This window comes from Myxine glutinosa, chromosome 14, assembly GCF_964187855.1.
Source record: "Myxine glutinosa chromosome 14, kmMyxGlut1.1, whole genome shotgun sequence".
In the NCBI taxonomy this organism is placed as follows: Eukaryota; Metazoa; Chordata; class Myxini; order Myxiniformes; family Myxinidae; genus Myxine; species Myxine glutinosa.
Window position 1 is genome coordinate 33,505,180 of NC_136274.1, and position 22,765 is coordinate 33,527,944.

The window sequence follows — 22,765 nt, forward strand, 5'->3', positions numbered from 1 at the left end:
TAATGGGGATACGTTTTTAAATCTGTGAACCCCAAACACAGAATCCCTCAACTTTCCAGTTGGGGCTTAACTTTTGTGTGTGTATAATGGGGATACGTTTTTAAATCTGTGAACCCCAAACACAGAATCCCTCAACTTTCCAGTTGGGGCTTAACTTTTGTGTGTGTGTGTATGTGTGAGTGAGTCATAATAATATACAAACCCTAACCCAACCCCATCCCTAACCCAACCCCATCCCTAACCCAAACCCATCCCTAACCCAAACCCATCCCTAACCCAAACCCATCCCTAACCCAACCCCATCCCTAACCCAACCCATCCCTAACCCAACCCCATCCCTAACCCAACCCCATCCCTAACCCAACCCAATCCCATACCCAATCCCATCCCTAACCCAACCCCATCCCTAACCCAACCCTAACCCAACCCCATCCCTAACCCAACCCATCCCTAACCCTCACATTCAAAATCCCAACCCTAACCCAACCCCATCCCTAACCCAACCCCATCCCTAACCCTCACATTCAAAATCCCACCCTAACCCAATCCCATCCCTAACCCAACCCCATCCCTAACCCAACCCTAACCCAACCCCATCCCTAACCCAACCCATCCCTAACCCTCACATTCAAAATCCCAACCCTAACCCAATCCCATCCCTAACCCAACCCCAACCCTAACCCTCACATTCAAAATCCCAACCCTAACCCAACCCCATCCCTAACCCAACCCCATCCCTAACCCTCACATACAAAATCCCACCCAAACCCTAACATAATCTTTCTTTTCTTCTTTTTTTAAATACGTATTTCTTTTTTTCTTTTTTCCTCTTCCACCAATTCTGTCTTTCAAGGCTTTCAAGTTTGAAGAAGTAGAAATGGGAAGAAAGAATTTTCCAGCATTTTCTTCCTCGAACTTTCTTGATATTGCTTAAATCAAGCATCATTAAATAAAGAACATTGTTCATTGCTTTAGAATCCAAAGAGTCTCCAAGAGGAACCCCACAGGTAGAGTCTCCAAAATAAAACCAACTTTCCAAGTTCCCAAGGTATAACCACATTCCTGTTGAGCCTCCAAGATAGGTATCACATTCCGAGTCATCAAAACAAAACCCCCATTCCGAGTCTCCAAAAATATAACCATCTTTCCAAGTCCCCAAGGTAGAACCACAATTTTCAGAAATATTGGGGGTTTCCGTGATAAGTCTCACATAGTATAACTGCGGACCATCAGGGAAAACTTCCCTTTCCCAATTTTTTAGGGTTTCTATGATGTGTCTCACATAGTATAACTGCGGACCATCAGGGAGAACTCTCCTTGCCCAATTTTTTAGGGTTTCTATGATGTGTCTCACATAGTATAACTGCGGACCATCAGGGAGAACTCTCCTTGCCCAATTTTTTAGGGTTTCTATGATGTGTCTCACATAGTATAACTGCGGACCATCAGGGAGAACTCTCCTTGCCCAATTTTTTAGGGTTTCTATGATGTGTCTCACATAGTATAACTGCGGACCATCAGGGAGAATTCCCATTTCACAATTTTTTAGGGTTTCTATGATGTGTCTCACATAGTATAACTGCGGACCATCAGGGAGAACTCCCCTTTCCCAATTTTCAGAAATTTGTGGGTCTCCAATGTATGACTTGTATTCTGGCTCATCAAGGTAGAACTTGTTCAGTGGGTTTTGTTTTGATAACTCACAACAAGTATCATCATGGTAAAACTCTTTTTCAGGATTTTGTGGATCTCCAAGGTATAACTCTTTGGCTGGGTCATCAAGGTAGAACTCGTTCTGGGGGTCTTGGTTGTTCAAAATGTCTTCAAACAAAAAAATAACTTCATCCCAAGTTGTGTTAAAAGCAGAATTTTCATTTCGTATCTCAGATACAATTTCCTGTGAAAGAAAATAACAATGTATTAATTTAATACAACATTTTTATTTGTATAAATCAAGCTCTATGAATATTAAAATAAACTTTGTTAACTCTTACACGAGTCTCATCTAAAAAAAATAAAAATTAAAATAAATAATTAAATTAATAATTAATTAAATAAATAAAGAAATAAATAAATAAACAAACTTACCTCCATTGATAAGAGGTTCGAGTCCAGTTCATCAATCTGAAGGTTGAGTTCTACACAGGTAGTAGGACTCCAAGGAATAGCAAAGTTATCCCATTCCATTTCGGCATAGTAGTCCATTCTCAAGTGAAGCAGAAAGCGTGTTTGAAAAAGCCTGTGTGGTCGGTGCCTTTTATAAGGACTGGGTGTGTCATTTCCTGTGGAAATTCCCTGGGCGTGTCTTAACTGGAAATGATGTGATGGGAATTCCCTGAAAATGATGTAATGTATTACCTGGAAATGATACAATGCTAAAGAGTTTATAAAGTGGGTGGGGCTTAGCAAAAGTGGGTGGGGCTTAGCAAAAGTGGGTGGAGCTTAGCAAAAGTGGGCGGGGCTTCGCAAAAATTGGGCGGGGCTTAACAAAAGGGGCGGGCTTACCAGAAAGTGGACGGAGCTTAACAAAAGGTGGACAGAGCCTACCAAAAAGTGTGTGGCACTAGAGGCGCTCAAACAAGAACATTAAGGGAGGTATACCATTTTATCTTAGCTCAGTTAAAATATCTTAATAAAGAACCAAACTCAAACATATTTTTTGTTAATATATTAGATGGTGAAGAGAGTGGCAAGAGAATTAAATTATTTCCCACGCATAAACAAATATTTGTAGGGTCGTTGTTTGAGTGGGCCAAAGATGATTCACCAGATGATATTAAGAGTAAAAGGTTAAAAGGTCCATAAGGTCAGAAGGATCACAGGTTCACACAGAAGGACCATTGTTTAAGTGGTCTAATGGATAAGGATAACATGTCAAAAGGTTAGAAGGTTCGTAAAGAACAGGGTGAGAGAAATAGAGGTGTTTAGGGGCAATGAGGGAGGGGAAAAATTAACATGTAAGTCAATGGGAAAATGAGAGTGTCCCAGAAGCAACATATTGTTACGGACACGACTTAGATGTTATGATGGGCCGAGCGGAATGGCCGCCGTGTTCGCACAAGTTACCCGATTACACTCGAACGTTGGCCGAATCGCGCTATGCTAAATCAATGAAGGAAAGGACACAACGGCTGGGTTAAATGACACGACACCAGGGGTACAGTTCTCAAGACCTCCGGAGGAGGATATAATATTGGTTATGCAGAACGTTTAGATTACACGGCACAGAGGTAAAGCAAAGCAAGATGGCCCGGCCTCGCCCGCCAAGGCCCGGACTCGACCGTGCGGGGCGGGGCCAAGCCCGAATCGGCAACGACGCTTCGAAGAGAAGCGACGCAGCATCGACCCACGCCGGGCCTCGCACCCAACAAAGCACCCCTCGCACCGAGTGCTCGCATCGGCTATCCGTCGCCCTAACCGCTAAACCGGTTATCGTCGATGCTTCACTTGCATGCTTACAAGCATACGCTACCCCTTTCACCCTCACAAAAACACACCCATTCGCCGACGCACACTTTTTCCTCCCACGCGTGCCATTTCCACTCACACGGGACCCTTCACCAACGCCCGGATGCTTCCTCGATCCCAAGCGCGCGAAAATTCTTTTGTCGCTAAACATCCTCTTACAAAATCTCCCCGCACAATACACAGCACGTCTCACCTTCGGGGTTCTTCTTCCTCCCTGCACCAAAACCTGCAAACTTCCATTTGGATTAACGAGTACATCATCATGATTTGAGCAGGGACTTTGTACATAATCCATTTCTCCCTGCAATTCCCGGGCTACCTCCGTCATCTCTTCAATTTTAATTCCCAGCACTGCTTTTCTTTATTCACCTCGACGACCGCTGGCTTTAATAAAACACCCTCTACCTCATCGGTCGCCGGCTTTTCCAAACCCCGTGTCGCGATTTCTACCCCCGTCATTGTACCCGTGCTTTCCTCCGCTTCGCTCAATCAGCGCTTTTCGACCCGCTTTACCTCCTCGTGCACCCCTGGGACCCTTTCGCCCAACTTGCGGTCTCTGTCCCTCTGCTCCCTTGCCTCTGATATCCGTTTTTCCACTTCACACCTGGATTCCTCCCTCAATTTTTTTAGATCACACCCGGATTCGTCTGACATGGCATCCCTCTTCCAATTATACATTGACTCTTCCATAGAGGCCCTCATTTGTGCCATAAATTGCTCCATGAGGGCCTGCATTTGGGCCATCCCTCCCACTTGTGCAGCGGGTGCGGCCGCCGTAGCCATGTGCGAGGCGCCATTTTGCGCGCCTGATACCCTCACTGCTTCGCTCTCCTCATGTCCCTCAATTTGGTCCTGGATCGACCCTGCCTCACTCTCCTCTACCGGAACCCAGCCGTCTTGATCTGCCATAGCGCGACTTTCAAAATTCGGTTTTTTTTTTTTTTTGTAAAACACAATCAAATTTCGCCGTTATAATTTCGAGCGCGTCAAACGCGCTCCGGGACCGATCCCACTTCCCGACACCAATTGTTACTCTAATAGTACAATTGGTGTTCCAAAATTTGGGCCTAACAAATTTAGTCCCAGGTCCGAATCCAACTCCTGACAACCAATTGTTACGGACACGACTTAGATGTTATGATGGGCCGAGCGGAATGGCCGCCGTGTTCGCACAAGTTACCCGATTACACTCGAACGTTGGCCGAATCGCGCTATGCTAAATCAATGAAGGAAAGGACACAACGGCTGGGTTAAATGACACGACACCAGGGGTACAGTTCTCAAGACCTCCGGAGGAGGATATAATATTGGTTATGCAGAACGTTTAGATTACACGGCACAGAGGTAAAGCAAAGCAAGATGGGCACTTATACACAGTCTTATCTTATTCCCGACAGACCACAGACAAATGGGACAAGACTGACTCACACAGGGATTGATGGCAAGGAAGGGCTCAAGTCGATTTTTCATAATTCAGTCGATAGCTCAACGTGCACCTTGGCTCAGGGGCAGAATCGACCCGGTCCGGTCCAGAGATGCGGGGAGGTATTTCTCAGCGCTGGAGGTGGCGTCCGTTTCTTCTTCGTAGCTGAGGCGCATCTGACGTCACCTCCATCTTCCTGCGCATGCCCAGCGGGGAGTGACACGCCCTCGGCTCGTTAGCTCCGCCCCAGATGGAATCGGTCCGCCGCTTCTTATTGGGTGCGGGGGGTTACCGGGCTCCGCCCTTGACGAGGAGCTGACAGTGAGCCCCTGCGTGGTAACCCCGTCGGAGCACATGGTCAATGGCGGCTAACCAAACCGGAGTGAGGACGCACACTCCCCGCGCCGCCGCCGCGCCGCCCCCGCTGTTGTTGTTGTTGGTGTTGTTGTTCCATGAGGAAGAGATGCGGGGAGGTATTGGGAGGTCCTAAACTTACTAATGGTGCCATACAATCACATTCTGGTGCAACGAAGAGTCAGAATTAATGGAAACGAGTCCTTAACTGACATAGACTAAGAATAACTAGCAAGATGTCCTATAGTTGTCTACGTGAGATGCGGTGGACCTGGGCACGACATTTAATGGGGGAAAAAGGGGAAGGTTGGGGCTACAGAGTGTTGTTTACAGACAATGGGACTAGGGAATGGGGGATTGGGGATAGTTGGGGAGTATTGGGGAAATAGGGGAATATTTACAAGCGGATATGGATGGAGGCCAAATCCCATATCCGCAACAATATATACACTACTAACATGGCAGTCTCCATGGAAAAAATGCTGTCCTGGTACTCGAACAAATTCTGTCCGAGTCGCAATTAATTTTTTCACCAAACGACATGTTAATGGGTCGGCTGTCAAAGGTTCAAATTTGCACATTACCTCCCGTCCAGATTCCCTCCTATTGAATCATGGATGTGACTTCATGGTTTCGACGTTTATTAACATACGTTTATTGTTTATTTGGTATTTTATTGTATATTACAATAAAATATATTTATTTATTTTGTATATTACAAAATACAATAAACGTACAATATTTTGTATTGTACGTTTATTGTATTTTGACTGCTAACCCTAACCATGTTATGAACGTATAATCGTATCTTCCAAACTGTTCCATTTAGTACAGTCAAAGTGGTTGATACGGAACGACTAGCTTGGAAAGCGATAGCAAGCCGCTTGCTAACGGAACGCAACCTTGCTTTTAACAACAACAAAAAAATACACAAGTTGTAGTTGGGAATGTCAAAATTCAATACTGAAGGCAGCACCAACTAATATAGCTGCTCAGCAAATAAATAGGCAAACAAGAAGACGTCATGCAGAATACTTGCAAAATCCACCACCTCCCCCCCACCCCACCCCTCAAAAAAAAAGCACCCATTGATCCAGCAAATTGTCCATTTTATCAAGATTAAAATTGACAATCTTGATCAAAGTTCGGGTCAATAGGATGAAAAGTGATGATTTTTTATGTGAAAATTTCATGATTTTAGAAGTTTGACCTAGAGTTGACCTTTGACCTTTTGACCTCAAAAATAGTTGGTTTCCCAATTCAGTGATGCACTATGCAAATGCTGTTAAAGTTTCAGGTTAATAAAATGAAAATTGATGATTTTTCAGATGAACATTGATAAGTTTAGAAGTTAGATCTTGAGTTGACCTTTGACCTTTTGACCTTAAAATAGTTGGTTTCCTAATTCAGTGAGGTACTATGCAAATGGTAATAAAGTTTCAGGTTAATAAAATGAAAATTGATTATTTTTCAGATGAAAATTGTTAACTTTATAAGTTTGACCTTGAGTTGACCTTTGAACTTTTGACCTTCAAATAGTTGGTTTTCTAATTCAGTGAGGCACTATGCAAATGGTGATAAATTTTCATGTCAATCGGATGAAAATTTATGATTTTGGAAGTTTGACCTTGAGTTGACCTTTGACCTTTTGACCTCGAAAATAGTTGGTTCCCTTATTTAGTGACTTGATATATGTGATATATGTGATATTGATATATGTGATCTTGATATATGTGATCGCATTCATATGACATTCATATGACTTGATATATGTGATCGCATTCACCCCCACCAACACCCCCCCCCCCCCCCTCACAAAATATACAAATGTTGTTCAACTTTCGAGTCAATCGGATTAAAAATGGCGATTTTAGAAATACGACCTCCAGATTACCTTTGACCATTGACCTCAAAATCAATAGGCTTCTCAATTGTGACGACCTCTACAACTTCGTGAAGTTTCATGATGATCTGTTTAGAATTGTGACCTGTAGGCCAGTGACACACAAATATACAGACAAACAAACAGACAGACAGACAGACAGAATAACAAACGCAACCGACCAATATACTTGAAAAATCTTAGATTTTGCAAGTAATAATATATGAACAAAACAATTCACCTCCTCCAACACCCCCCCCCCCCCCCACCCCCACAAAATATTGATCGAATTATTTAATATGTTACATCATCCATTCGCAAAAGCCTGGTGTTGGCTTAGTGGTTAGGGTGCTGGCTTGGGATCCGAGGATCGCGGAATTAACACCAGGGGGGTTGACTCAGCCTGTCATCCTTCCGATATCGGCAAATTGAGTACCGGTTCACTGGTAATTCCCTGTGTGTCGCAAGAGGCGACTAACAGGGTTGGCGGCAGGAAGGGCATCCGGCCATAAAACATTCCTTCAAAAAGGGGTTCCAGTGCCTGAAAAAGGCCAACCCAATAGCAACCCATACTCTGCAGGGAAAAATGGCCTCTAAAGGTGGTTCTATTCCACTCGCACGTAGACCTCACCACACCCAATCTCACATGTGAAGATGTGCTGAAAACTTTATCTTTAAGGAAAAAGGCATTTCAGAATGGAAGGTGTACTCCCCAGCAAGCGCAGCGGACGAACAAAAATTCATGATTTGGGAATTCAAACCATTAAAACATCCGTTCTCAGATCTCCGAAAAAATCATTACGGAAGCGTTCTGCAGAGTTGGGTGTTTCGTATTCATCGTACGTACCACTAACTGCTTTCTGTGCATCATGATCACTATAATAACCGCAGATCTATTGGCTCACCGATGTCGCCCCTCGTTTACCAGTCAGTGTGCATGGTGCTGCTCTCGAGGCAGAGACTGGCACAGCGCACTCTCCCTGCCTGCACTTCCCCGTTCTAATTTGCACAGCTTGACGAGGCATTTCAAGTCCTCAAAAACCCCATTTGTTGCTGATGAAAGTGACTTTCTGATCGGTTAATTATTCCCCTCTCCTGCTGTCATCCTAAGGGTCACGGATTGAACGATGTTATATTTTTAATCTCCGTGTCAGTGGTGGGCAGAGAGTCGATTCGCAGTGCGCAACGAAACTCCCTTGATGTGCTGGACATCCGCCATTAACCTTTTCCCTCAAGGGATAAACATTTATGTATGAAAATGAGTTCGATGAATCATCATTTGAATTGGAACACTGAGGGAGAACTTGTACATTGGAAAGGAGGTGATTACGAGGGGATTTGGTTGCGATGTTTTGGATAATGAGGGGAATCAACAAAACAAATGTAGAGCGTGAGTCTTAAGTCCCAGGACACGGTTTTAGCTCCTCATACAAGATCTGTTTATACCAGGTATTTATACTGTTTTATTGTTTTTTAGATAATACAAATAATACATTAAACCAAGATGGCAGGCACCAGTCCGTTTACAGTAGAAGAGAGGCTGGTAGCAGTGGTGTGGTGCCACCAGAGGAGAAACACAAACAAGACGATGAAACAGGTGCGAGAAGACTTCGAGGAGCGTTTCGAAAAGACAGCACCGTCAAAATCAAATCTTCATCTCTGGGGGAAAAAGGAATTTCAGACTGGAAGTGGACTCGATAGCAAGCGCAGCGGACGACCCAAAATTCGTGAATTCAAAACATTAAAACATCCGTTCTCAGATCTCCGAAAACATCATTACGGAAACGTTCTGCAGAGTTGGGTGTTTCGTTTTTATCGTTACTCACCTAATGACTCACCTTGGTAGATAGTATAAACAAATCTTATATATGCAGTTAAAACCGTGTCCTGGGACTTATGACTCACCCTGGTAGATGGTATAAACAAATCTTATATATGCAGTTAAAACCGTGTCCTGGGACTTATGACTCACCTTGGTAGATGGTATAAACAAATCTTATATATGCAGTTAAAACCGTGTCCTGGGACTTATGACTCACCTTGGTAGACGGTATAAGCAAATCTTATATATGCAGTTAAAACCGTGTCCTGGGACTTATGACTCACCTTGGTAGATGGTATAAACAAATCTTATATATGCAGTTAAAACCGTGTCCTGGGACTTATGACTCACCTTTGTAGATGGTATAAACAAATCTTATATATATGCAGTTAAAACCGTGTCCTGGGACTTATGACTCACCTTGGTAGATGGTATAAACAAATCTTATATATGCAGTTAAAACCGTGTCCTGGGACTTATGACTCACCTTGGTAGACGGTATAAACAAATCTTATATATGCAGTTAAAACCGTGTCCTGGGACTTATGACTCACCTTGGTAGATGGTATAAACAAATCTTATATATGCAGTTAAAACCGTGTCCTGGGACTTATGACTCACCCTGGTAGATGGTATAAACAAATCTTATATATGCAGTTAAAACCGTGTCCTGGGACTTATGACTCACCTTGGTAGATGGTATAAACAAATCTTATATATGCAGTTAAAACCGTGTCCTGGGACTTATGACTCACCTTGGTAGACGGTATAAACAAATCTTATATATGCAGTTAAAACCGTGTCCTGGGACTTATGACTCACCTTGGTAGATGGTATAAACAAATCTTATATATGCAGTTAAAACCGTGTCCTGGGACTTATGACTCACCTTTGTAGATGGTATAAACAAATCTTATATATATGCAGTTAAAACCGTGTCCTGGGACTTATGACTCACCTTGGTAGATGGTATAAACAAATCTTATATATGCAGTTCAAACCGTGTCCTGGGACTTATGACTCACCTTGGTAGACGGTATAAACAAATCTTATATATGCAGTTAAAACCGTGTCCTGGGACTTATGACTCACCTTGGTAGATGGTATAAACAAATCTTATATATGCAGTTAAAACCGTGTCCTGGGACTTATGACTCACCTTGGTAGACGGTATAAACAAATCTTATATATGCAGTTAAAACCGTGTCCTGGGACTTATGACTCACCTTGGTAGATGGTAAAACAAATCTTATAAATGCAGTTAAAACCGTGTCCTGGGACTTATGACTCACCCTGTAGCCGCATTGGGGATGGAGCGGTAAAGGAATATAGGCATGGGTAGCTTGTGTGTGGATTGTTGATGGTTTCTGGGGTTTGTGCAGCGCAGGCAATGGCCTCCTCCTGCTCCAAAGTTTGCTGTACATCAGAGCAAAAGCTGGAGTGAAAAGGCTTACAACTTGACTCGTTGGGAGATCCAAATTAATGGTTAATTTGACAAGGCACTGACTCGAACCCTCAGCTCGATTTCTACATCTCAGCTTGTTAACCACATCACAGACTCCAAATCGAACCCCGCGCGACCTGCCCACGGATACACAAGAACCAGACTATTGAACATCACACCTTTTACCCTTTTCCCGTTTCAGAAGCCAAAAAGCGAATTGAAATGGAGTTTCGGTGAGATGTGATTAATCCAGCACTAATTGTGTTAAATGAGCAGCTATTCAGAACTCGTTTTGAAATTGAATAAATGACGTCCTCCAGGTCAAAGAGATCTTTCCCAAAAGGATCAGGGCAAAATATTGAACTCTATCACTGCTTAGGCTTCACTCTTTCATTCCTCTTTGCTCCCGCCTCTGGAACAAACTCCCTCACTCTCTTCAATCCCACTCCTCCCTCCAGGTCTTTTAAACAGCTGTTCACCACCATCTCTTATCTTCCCCCATCCAAAACCTTGATCTTTTCTACCCCCGCTAATTCACCCCAGATCAACTTTTTTGAAATACCAACTTCCTTCCTGGAAGTCCTTGCAGTGTCCTTGTGTTTTATACTTCTCTCCCCCCCCCCCCCCCCTTCCCATGCCTCCTTCCCCCACAAGCCCTCTCCCTCCCACAGATCTCCCGATGTCCCTGCTCTCAAATGTTGTGTTTGTGTGCTTCCCCATTCTCTCCCCATCTTGTCTCCCGCTCCCCTCATTATATGTTTTATGTGTCCGTTTTTTTTTGTGATTAATGTTAGCTCTTTCACGAGCCTCGATCTCGTATACAAAAACAAAACAAATAAAAGACACGTTTATTCTTCATCCTCTCAAACGTACTTCTCTAGGACCATTCCCCATTGAGCAGTCATCCCTTCCTGGTGCGAAATTGAGTCTTCTGTTTTCGAATCGAGGCTCCCTTTGATGACGACAACCTAACAGTGACATATTCTCACCCACCTCTATTCCCACAGCCTTTCATGTCCCTGTCACGTGTGTAACGTATTGCAACAGTCACCAGACCCAGCTGGTTGCCCGGTTCGAATCCGTTGTTGCCCGGTTCAAATCCGGTGAGTCTTGTCAAATGACTACGACAGTCCCCTGCCTCGGAGATTTCCTGTTGGAGTCCGCGTCCAGAGCCGCGTTACCGTACAGACTGAAGTCCTCGAGTCGGGTGAGTGCCGTTTCGGTGGCAGTCACGTGGCAAATGTTAACATTTGGCCGAGCAACCGAGCCACGTGATGCCGGCTATCTAGCGATACAGGACCACGACAAATCTCTACCTTAAACAGGTTAAAGTAGAGCCATCAGATGAAACTGTTGGGGGGCAAGCAGGATGAATCGGAGACAAAGTCGGTTTCGTATAATTTGTTTGATAACAATCAAAAGGGTCTGGAATTTACAACAAGCAAGGAACATTGGATCCAATTCATAAAACGATCCCCAATTTAACCCTTACAAGCATACATGCTCACAGAACAAACCAAGCGAAGGATGGCAGATCCTCAATTATCCTATTCCTTGAGGCCTCAAATACACGATACGGAAAAGAGCCTCGGCAACAGAGGTGTTTTGCCAAAGCTGGTAAAAGTTTATTTGTGAGGGGAAAGTCCTGTGCAGGCCAAAGCGTCCAATGCTGGTGGACAAGGGGGAGGGGGATAGATGGGAATGGGTGAGGTGGGTGTGGCGTCGGCTGGATGGGGTGTGGCTTCCATCTGGCAAGCTACCAATTCCAGCGGACTCCCTGTCTCTGCCTTTTATAACTTGCTCACTTGCTCACTGACGTCACTGATGACGATTCACGCCCCTCTCTTCCCCTCTCACCATTGGCCCCTTACTCGGCTGGTGGGCTGGGTGATCACCTTCCGTGACCTTTCACCACCGATTTGCAAAATTCCAAGGCCCCTGAGAAAGCCGCGAAAGTTCTCCCTCCTAAATCTGGCCCGGTGGCCTCTGCAGCCTCTGTAAAAGCACATCAGGAAGACAAGACAAAGGTAAGGACATGAAATGAGGGTCAAACAGGATGTAGAGTTTTACATACACAGGAGGGCGGGTTTGACCTTTCTAACAATACAAATTAGAGATGTATATCTGATATGACATTTAATTACTTCATGCTTATTCTAAACACTCAATATGGAAATAACTATGCAAAAGTAAGCATTTATTAACCCCTAGAAATCATTCCCACAACAGTTTGTTCATGTATTATATGGTCACCTCTCTTCTCACCTTTATCCGTTAAGAGGCTTCTGAGAGGTTTTCCACTGGATTTTTGTGATTACATTTTCCACAACCCCTCACTTTTTCAGATTTTGCACATATTGGATTATTGAGTATTTCCGGGGTGGAGAAAAGTTCAGAAGGTCCAGTGGAACATGACCTGAGCTCCGTTGGACATCCACCTGGAGGGGAGTGAAAAGCTCCATCAAGAGGTGAAAACCAGGGCATGGCGTCCAAAATGGGTCATATCAGAACTGTAAGGCAATCCTTTCAGGTGAGATAGGGACAACTATTGATACCACTTAATGCCAATAATTTGTGGGTGTGATAATGGAGGCGCATACACCTTGGATCCACCACAATGAAATAGATCAATTCAATCCTTTTACAGTTATGTTATTGTTTGAATGGCGGTACGGATTATTTACAGGTGTACAGTTGCCGATCCAACAGGGCAAAGCAATCACAATGGGATGAAGACACAAATCACAATTGCCTTTTCTTGGTTTGTATTTGATTTGTTTTTGTCACGAAGACACATACCTCCCACCTTCAAAGGATGTCGTCCAACAATTCATGAAAATTCCATCACATCCTGAATATGCTTCTGTTTGTTATGCGAGAGAACTTGCTAGAAATTGCAACGCTCTGAATATTTGCTCATCATTTGTATTCTCGTTTGGTCCTCCATCAAATGTCTTCAGATGGAGGACATTGCGGGTCTCATTCTTTTTCAAGTCACTCATCGTCAAGTGGTGAAACCTCCTCCTCCTTACATAGTAGAACCTCATCCTCATGACGTGGTAGAACCTCATCCTCATGACATGGTGGAATCTCGTCATCCTTAGATAATGGAACCTCCGCCTCCTTACATAGTAGAACCTCATCCTCATGACGTGGTGGAACCTCATCCTGATGTGGTGGAATCTCATCATCCTTAGATAATGGAACCTCCTCCTCCTGACGTGATGCAGTCAGTCTCATTAACCTTACATAGTGGAACCTCATCCTCCTGAGGTGGTGGAACCTCCTTCTCTTCCTCCTCATCCTCCTCACGTGGTGGAATATCATCATCCTGATGTGGTGGAATCTCTTCATCCTTACATAGTGGAACCTCCTCCTCCTTACATAGTAGAACCTCATCCTCATGACGTGGTGCAACCTCATCCTGATGTGGTGGAATCTCGTCATCCTTAGATAATGCAACCTCCTCCTCCTGACGTGATGCAGTCAGTCTCATTAACCTTACATAATGGAAGCTCAGCCTCCTGACGTGGTGGAACCTCATCATCATCATCCTCATTATGTAATGCAACCTCTTCCGCCTGACATGGTGGAATCTCATCATCCTTACATAGTGGAACCTCAGCCTCCTGACGTGGTGGAACCTCCTCCTCATCCTCCTCCTGACATGGTGGAATCTCATCATCTTTACATAGGGGAACCTCATCCTCCTGACGTGGTGGAACCTCCTCCTCATCCTCCTCATCCTCCTCATCCTCCTCATCAACCTCCTCACATGGTGAAATATCATCATCCTGATGTGGTGGAATCTCTTCCTCCTTACATAGTGGGATTCAGTATACAAAAAAACAACAACCTCATCCTCCTGACGTGGTGGAACCTCCTCTTCCCTGCAATTATTTGTCTCTGCACTGACTGTAACATTTCTTTTTGGATCACATTTGAAATAATCCATCTCGTTAATCATTTGTAAAATTGCAACACTTGATAGGTAATTGGAATTATTGGTACACCCGTCATGGGTGTGTGTGTGTGTGTGTGTGTGTGTGTGTGTGTGTGTGTGTGTGTGTGTGTGTGTGTGTGTGTGTGTGTGTGTGTGTGTGTGTGTGTGTGTGTGTGTGTGCAATGTCATCACAAAGCAATCCACACGTCCCATTCCTTAATCATCATACTAGGAATGCCCTGCAGAGAACTATAACCTTCTTCAATTACTCGGAGCCCCGACACAAAGATCAACCACAGTGGGTCTTTGGGCGGAAATGAACACCACTTTCCTGGTAATTTTGAGCAGGTAATTTAGCACACCTTGTTTTGAACATTGAATTCCGGCAACTGTACATATTCACACTCACACACGTGCGAGGATACCGACAAACAGGAAAACACACCAGGTCATCATTTGGCCCATCACACTTATGCCATATCCATCCTGCCATTGGTTAATCCAGCATTTATTTATTTAATGTACCAACCCCATTAATTGCTACTAACTTAACATATGCATTCCTTTTCAATTACCTTGTTAATTACTCAATGGAGAATTTGGACTTGGCTTCCAGCTCACCCAGCCTTCTCTTTTTGAGAGATACGTTGGACCTTCAGCATCTACTTGTACAACGGAAATGCAGATGGGATGTCTGGCTTTACGGTACGCGACAGGGCAGGGTTCTCTGTCCGTCCCTTGGCTCTTCATGCATCCAACATCCACGTCCGAAGCCGGAACAACTCTGCCTAGCGTAGGCCTATGCGACATATTGGAATAGGTGTATGAACGACACATAGTTTGTCATATCCTGTTACTATTGTTTTCTTCAATTTGACCTCAACTTTTGTTTATAAAAGGCGTAGTAATGTTGGTCAATCATTTCTGAGGAAAGTTGTCTTTGCGGTGCTAGTTACCAATACCTACAATGACGTCTTTCTCAGCCTTATGAAGGAAAGGATTTCTCCAACTCTACAAGACAATCATCCGATCAATATTAGAATATTGCAATCTGTATGGTAAAAGAAGGCTAAATATCTCCTGGAGAAAGTTCAACAGAGGACAACCTGGCTTCTCCCTGAGCTAAGGCATCTGGAATGTCCAGACAGACCGAAGGTCCTGCACCTTCACACGCTCGCCTACAGGAGACCAGACTGCAGAACTCATCCAGATCTTCAGGATAGTAAAAGTAATAGAAGAACAAAGAACCACCTTTTGAGGCCATTTCCCCCTGCAGAGCAGGGGTTGGCCTTTTTCAGGCACCCTGGTCCCTGAAATCCCGATGGTCCATATGGCCAGATGCCCTTCCTGCTGCCAACCCTGTTAGTCACCTCTTGCGACACACAGGGAATTACCAGTGAACTGGTACTCAATTTGCCGACCTCTGAAGGATGATGCAGGCTGAGTCAACCCCCCCGGTGTTAATTGAGAGATTGACTGGGATTTGAACTCAGGATCCTAGGATCCCAAGCCAGTACCCTAACCGCTAAGCCAACACCACACTAGGATAGTGAAAGGAATCGAAAAGATTAATTTGAGAAATTATTTGACCTGAATGAGGGGTCGAGGACCAGAGGTCGAGGGCTCAAAATGAAGAAGTAACGATGCCCAACCAGAGTAAGACAGAATGCATTCTTGATCAGGAGCATCTATGAATATCCGGATATTAGACTTTTTAAAAAGTGATTTTACACAATTGTGAGATATGGCCAAAAACAATATATGGTATCGCATATTATTTTAAAACGTTGTGGATGGATTATGACAAAACCTGGTGGATTAATTTATTTATTTGTATGTAGCCTGATTTTGTATGTAACGGCAGTGCCGCTGATGCAAAACCCCCTTAACAGCCAGCTGGTACCCGTTTTGCCAACTTCGGAAGGATGACAGGTCGAGTCGACCGCCTGGTGTTAATCCAATGCCACGACAGGGCTGAACTCAAGACCCTAAGATCTTAAGCCAGCACTTGGATGAGTTGGGTAGATAACAAGAACAAGCTCACTAAATTTTTGTTCAGGTCCAGATCCAGATCCGGCCTATCAGTGAGATACAAAACATAAACTGTTCAGCTTGGCAGAGGTATGCGACCTACCTGGTGTGGTTCTAGTTTTTTGATCAATGATATATACAGCATAGGGCAATGGTAAGGAGTTACATGTACAGTACATGTAAGACAAGGACAAATGAATGCGTGATATGTGATTTGGACTGGAGGACAAGCAGCATGGGGTAATTTCTCTTTGAGTCAAATCAAACGGGTTTCAGTGGATCTTTTCTAATAGCCATGCCAGTGCTCATGGAGAAGCGTTAAGCACAAATGTGTTGGGTGTTGATGAAGAAGAAGACTTAAACTGATGAAGAAGAAGATCATACAAATATCACAGTTTAGCTGAGGTCCGAATAAAAACCTCAAATATTTTCACATTAGGCCACTTCCTTGGAATTGTTATTCTCCCTGAACTCCCCGGTACGAATAAAAACCTTAAATATTTTCACATTAGGCCACTTCCTTGGAATTCCTATTCCCCCTGAACTCCCCGGTGCAACAAATACCGGTACCTCGCCACACCCAACACCCACTCACTCAGACACCATAACATCCCATTGCCATCAGATTTCCCAAAGTTTTTTTTTTACCTTTAAGGTTTCGCTAAAATCGACTTTTCTCCAAACCTCTCCCTCTCCTCTCACATCATGCAATTTTCATCTGCGTTTTCCTTCCACACTTTTGTGTCGTCAATTATTCCCTCTCACTGCTCTCCTTCGTCACATCGGCGCCAATGTTTCCGCCGATTCCAATTTTTGTGCCTATTCCGATTTTTGTGCCTACTCCGATGTTTGCGCCTATGCCGATTTTTGCGCCTATTCCGATTTTTGCGCCTACTCCGATGTTTGCACCTCTGCCGATTTTTGCGCCTATTCCGATTTTTGCGCCTACTCCGATGTTTGCACCTATGCCGATTTTTGCGCCTATTCCGATGTTTGCGCCTATGCCGATTTTTGCGCCTACTCCGATGTTTGCGCCTATGCCGATTTTTGCGCCGATTCCGATTTTTGTGCCTATTCCGATTTTTGCGCCTACTCCGATGTTTGCGCCTATGACGATTTTTGCGCCTATTCCGATGTTTGCGCCTATGCCGATTTTTGCGCCTACTCCGATGTTTGCGCCTATGCCGATTTTTGCGCCGATTCCGATTTTTGTGCCTATTCCGATTTTTGCACCTACTCCGATGTTTGCGCCTATGACGATTTTTGCGCCTATTCCGATATTTGCGCCTATGCCGATTTTTGCACCTATTCCGATTTTTTTGCCTATTTCGATTTTTGCGCCGATTCCGATTTTTGCACCGATTCCGATTTTTGCGCCTATTCCGATTTTTGCGTCTATTCCGATTTTTGCGCTGATTCCGATGCTTGCTCGGTTCGCCATCGTGACGAGTCGTCTCGCATCCCGTACACGTTATCCCGTCTTTGCTTTGTTCCCATCGACGAGTGCCTACATTGTGGGCCGGAGCGAAGCCTGAGAACGCGGAGAAGCGATTACAATGAAGGAAAGTCTCTGGGAATTCAATTAACCCTGAGGGCGGCCAAAATGAAATGCAGAACTCGAGATTTCTGACAGAGGCTCAAATGCGCGCCAATCGGATTTCCAACATCGCCTCGCCGTGACGTTTCGTTATCATTATCGTGTCTTTTCCTCGGGATTATGGATTCCCGGTGGAGAGTTTGCTCACGAGTAGAGGAGTAAAGGAAAGCCTTCCTCCTCGCTCCTCGTGAGATGCTTTTCTCTCAATTATTAATGCCCGTTAAGGTGATGGGCCTGGGGTTCTTGGCCATCCTTAGCAATGAGTCTAGGCAATGAGGCTTCAGCCTTTAGTGACGGAGCGGAACGTTTAATATCGGATGGTAAGTGACTCGGTCGTCGAAGGAAAGTTGTTCTTTGAAGGGCCACAGACACAGAAAATCACATTTGCTTTAACTCAAATATTATGGCTTCACTTAACACTTACTCGTTGTTAGCCCGTCCCACACGCAGCGGGAGACGGGATTTTGCAATCACTTCTATGTGTCTGTCTGTCTGTCCATCTGTCCAGGCTATAATTTTATTTTTTACCATTTCAGCTATTATCATCAAATTTTCAACAAAGCTTTATTATGATAATATTTAAAAGTCAAATTCATAATTTTCTCAAAAGGTCAAAGGTTAAAGGTCAGCGTCCCCTAAAATCATCAATTTTAATCCAATTAACCTGAAATTTCAATTTACCATTTGAGCTATTGTAATCAAATTTTGAACAAAGCTTTATTATGATAATATGTATAAGACAAATTAATAATTTTGTCAAAAGGTCAAAGGTTAAAGGTCAGCGCCCCCTAAAATCATCAATTTTCATCCAATTGACCTGAAATTTCAATTTACTATTTGAGCTATTGTAATCAAATTAAAAAAAAAGCTTTATTATGATAATATGTATGACAAATTAATAATTTTGGCAAAGGGTCAAAGGTTAATGGTCAGCATCCCCTAAAATCATTAATTTTCATCCTTACCATTTGAGTATTGTCATCAACTTTCCAACAAAGCTTTATTATGATAATATGTGAAAGTCAAATTAATAATTTTGTCAAAAGGTCAAAGGTTAAAGGTCAGCGCCACCTAAAATCATCAATTTTCATCCAATTGACCTGAAATTTCAATTTACTATTTCAGTATTGTCATCAAATTTTCAACAAAGCTTTAATATGATAATATGGAAAAGGGAAATTAATAATTTTGTCAAAAGGGCAAAGGTTAAAGGTCAGCATCACCTAATCAAATTGACCTGAAATTTCAATTTACCATCTGAGTATTGTCATCAAATTTTCAACAAAGCTTTATTATGATAATAAGGAGAAGGCAAATTAATAATTTTGTCAAAAGGGAAAGGTTAAAGGTCAGCATCCCCTAAAATCAACAAAGCTTTATTATGATAATATGTAAAAGTGAAATTAATAATTTTGTCAAAAGGGCAAAGATTAAAGGTCAGCGTCACCTAAAATCATCAATTTTAATCCAATTAACCTGAAATTTCAATTTACCATTTGAGCTATTGTAATCAAATTTTCAACAAAGCTTTATTATGATAATATGTATGACAAATTAATAATTTTTTCAAAAGGGAAAAGGTTAAAGGTCAGCGTCACCTAATCCAATTGACCTGAAATTTCAATTTACCATTTGATCGATTGTAATCAAATTTTCAACAAAGCTTTATCTTACTTTAATTCACCAAATGTCCGTCCGTCCGTCTGTCTGTCTGTCTGTTCGAAGGTACCATAAACACTGCTGAACCGATCGCAAAGATATTTGGGTGGATAATCCTGGGATCTCCAGGAGTAAAATAGGCTATTTAGTTTAGCTAAATAAATAGGCTAAATAAATATATATATATATAAATAAATATAAATATAAATATAAATAGGCTAATAGGTTAGGCCAAAATAGGCTATTTAGGTTTTAGCGAATTATAGTAAGACTAGCGGGGTCACCCGTGGGAATCCCACGGGCATGGATGTGTGTGACATTTCGACATATTGAGTTAGATGCTGCACCTGCACATTCAGTTATATAAAATGGTTACTGGCAATTGATCACATCCACAAATGATGTAATCCACACAATTTATGTACTTTACATAACGTTAATAGGAATACATGCCCTGTAGATGGGAAATACAGTTTGTTTGAAATAAATCACAAATATCAGAAGAAAGTTTTTAAAATTTAGAACTATTCTCCCTCAGAGTTAAACATCACCGTAATATTATGTGGTTGCTTCAACGTTTTCGGTGAATTATATGTCATTCCCATCCACACGGGCATGTATTCCTATTATTGTTATGTAAAGTACATAAATTGTGTGGATTACATCATTTGTGGATGTGATCAATTGCCAGTAACCATTTTATATAACTGAATGTGCAGGCGCAGCATCTAACTCAATATGTCGGAATGTCACACACATCCATGCCCGTGGGATTCCCACCCGTGGGAATCCCACGGGCATGGATGTGTGTGACGAATTTTAAATATATGTCGACTGTTATTTTAGGCGGTGTATTTTCGTTTATCATCATGGCGCGATTAAAAAAAAAAAATCTCTGCATTTTCCTCTCCAATACCTCCTCACACTTTACACACACACCGGCCCATGTTTACATATATATATACACACACACACACACACATACACCCACACACATATACACATACACACACACGTACATCGACACACATGCACACATGCACACACACACACACACACACACACACACACACACACACATACACATATGCACATTATACACATATATACATCTCCACACACACACACACACACACACACACACACATACACATACACAAAAACAGACACACACACACGTACAGACACATATACACACATACACACACACACAGACATATATATACACATACAACAACATGCATTTTAAGGCCATTTTCCCTGCTAGAGCGGGGGTTAGCCTACATACACATTCACACACATATATATACACACACACACACATATGCACGCGCGCGCGCACACACACACACACACACACACACACACACACACACACACACACACACGTACACATGTCCCACATCCCACATGTATATACATGTTTAAAGTGTACGTGCCCTTCCCCCCTCCCCCGCCCGGCAACGCTGGGTACTTCTGCTGGTAACTAATAAAATAAAAACGAAGAAATATCTCTCGGTTTCATGAAACTCGGTGGAATTGGATGAAATTCGCTTGGTGAATTCACTCGGTGTATTCGGTTCGGCTCGGTTCACTCGGTTTAAAGAAAAAGCGATGATGTCGAAATGTTGCTGTCTGTGTCATGTTGGGCGGTGTATGATACTTGTTGGCTGTTGGGCGGTGATATGGTGTATTTTTAAAAATATATCTGCATTTTCCCGCGTTGGTGACACCGAGTCGTTCTTCATCGACTGTGTCATTCATTTTGGAAATGGAAGTTTCCACGCAACGCATGAATTGTCACGAGTCAAGAGGAAGTGTCTCGTCATCATCAAATGACAAATATATTACATTGTGAAAATTATAGATTTCAAATAAACCTATTTGATGTGTATGCGCAAATAACTAATAAATAAAGAAACGAAGAAATATCTCTCGGTAATTTCCTGAACCATATTTTACTTCCGGCTAAGAATGTTGAATGAAATAAAAACGAAGAAATATATGTCGTTTTGTGACGACTGTCATCAAAAGTAAACGGTGAATTCACTCGGTTTATTCGGTTCGGCTCGGTTCACTCGGTTTAAAGAAAAAGCGATAATGTCGATATGTTGCCGTCTGTCATGTTGGGCGGTGTATGATACATGTTGGGCGGTGTATGATACATATTGGGCGGTTGTTGGCGGTTGGGCTGTGATATGGTGTATTTTAAAAAATATATCTCTGCATTTTCCCGCGTTGCTGACACTGAGTCCAAAACCATCGATAAAAATGAAATCAGATGGTGAGTTAGATTGGAGATAAAGGCGTGAGAGAGACTCAATGGCCTTGAAGTTACAGGCGTTTGAGAATTCATTCCGTTCTATAAACGGCAACTTTCATCGGATTTTCTTCCCGTTTTTTTTCAACCGAGTCTAAAACTATGTTAGCGACTGTGAAAAATGAAATGATATATCGAATTTGATTTGAAATAAAACTGGGAGAGAGAGCAAGACACCACGGGCCTACAAAACAGGACTCAAAGCTATGCGAGTTCATAAAATGGTGGATATTTGTTTATATGAAGCGAAGGCTCTCCCAGAATGGGTGGAGCTATGGGTGGAGCTACTCTGCAAACCGAGTAAGCCACACCCCGGACAGACGCCCAACAGACAGACAGACAGAATCATCTACGGCTATTATAATATAGATACTGTTTAGATTTTGATGATTTGCGTGTGATATGATTTAACGGATGTTTATATGAATCGTTTAAAATAAAAAAGCCTCCAATTTCTGATATTTCACCTTTTCATTTGGGCCTCCCAATTGAAGCCCCGCCCATAGGGTGGGTACCGTTGCTAACATTCGCGTTTTCGCATAACATTCATTGTGATGATGTTGTTTTCCCGGGTGCCGCACAAACGGCTGCACCGATCACTGCACGGCTGCACCGATCGAACTCGGTGACCTCGGACAAAGACCTTTTATAAGGACACGGGGTGTTAGAGGACACGGAAGTACATACAACATCAGGAGTACTAAATGCACGCCTCTTCAGTATCAAGCTTAAATCTGTCATGGCGGATCTGAAGAGCGGAATGCTTGGAGAAGTGGTGGGCTACTTCGGCATGAAGGAGGATCAGAAACGTGGACTCCCACA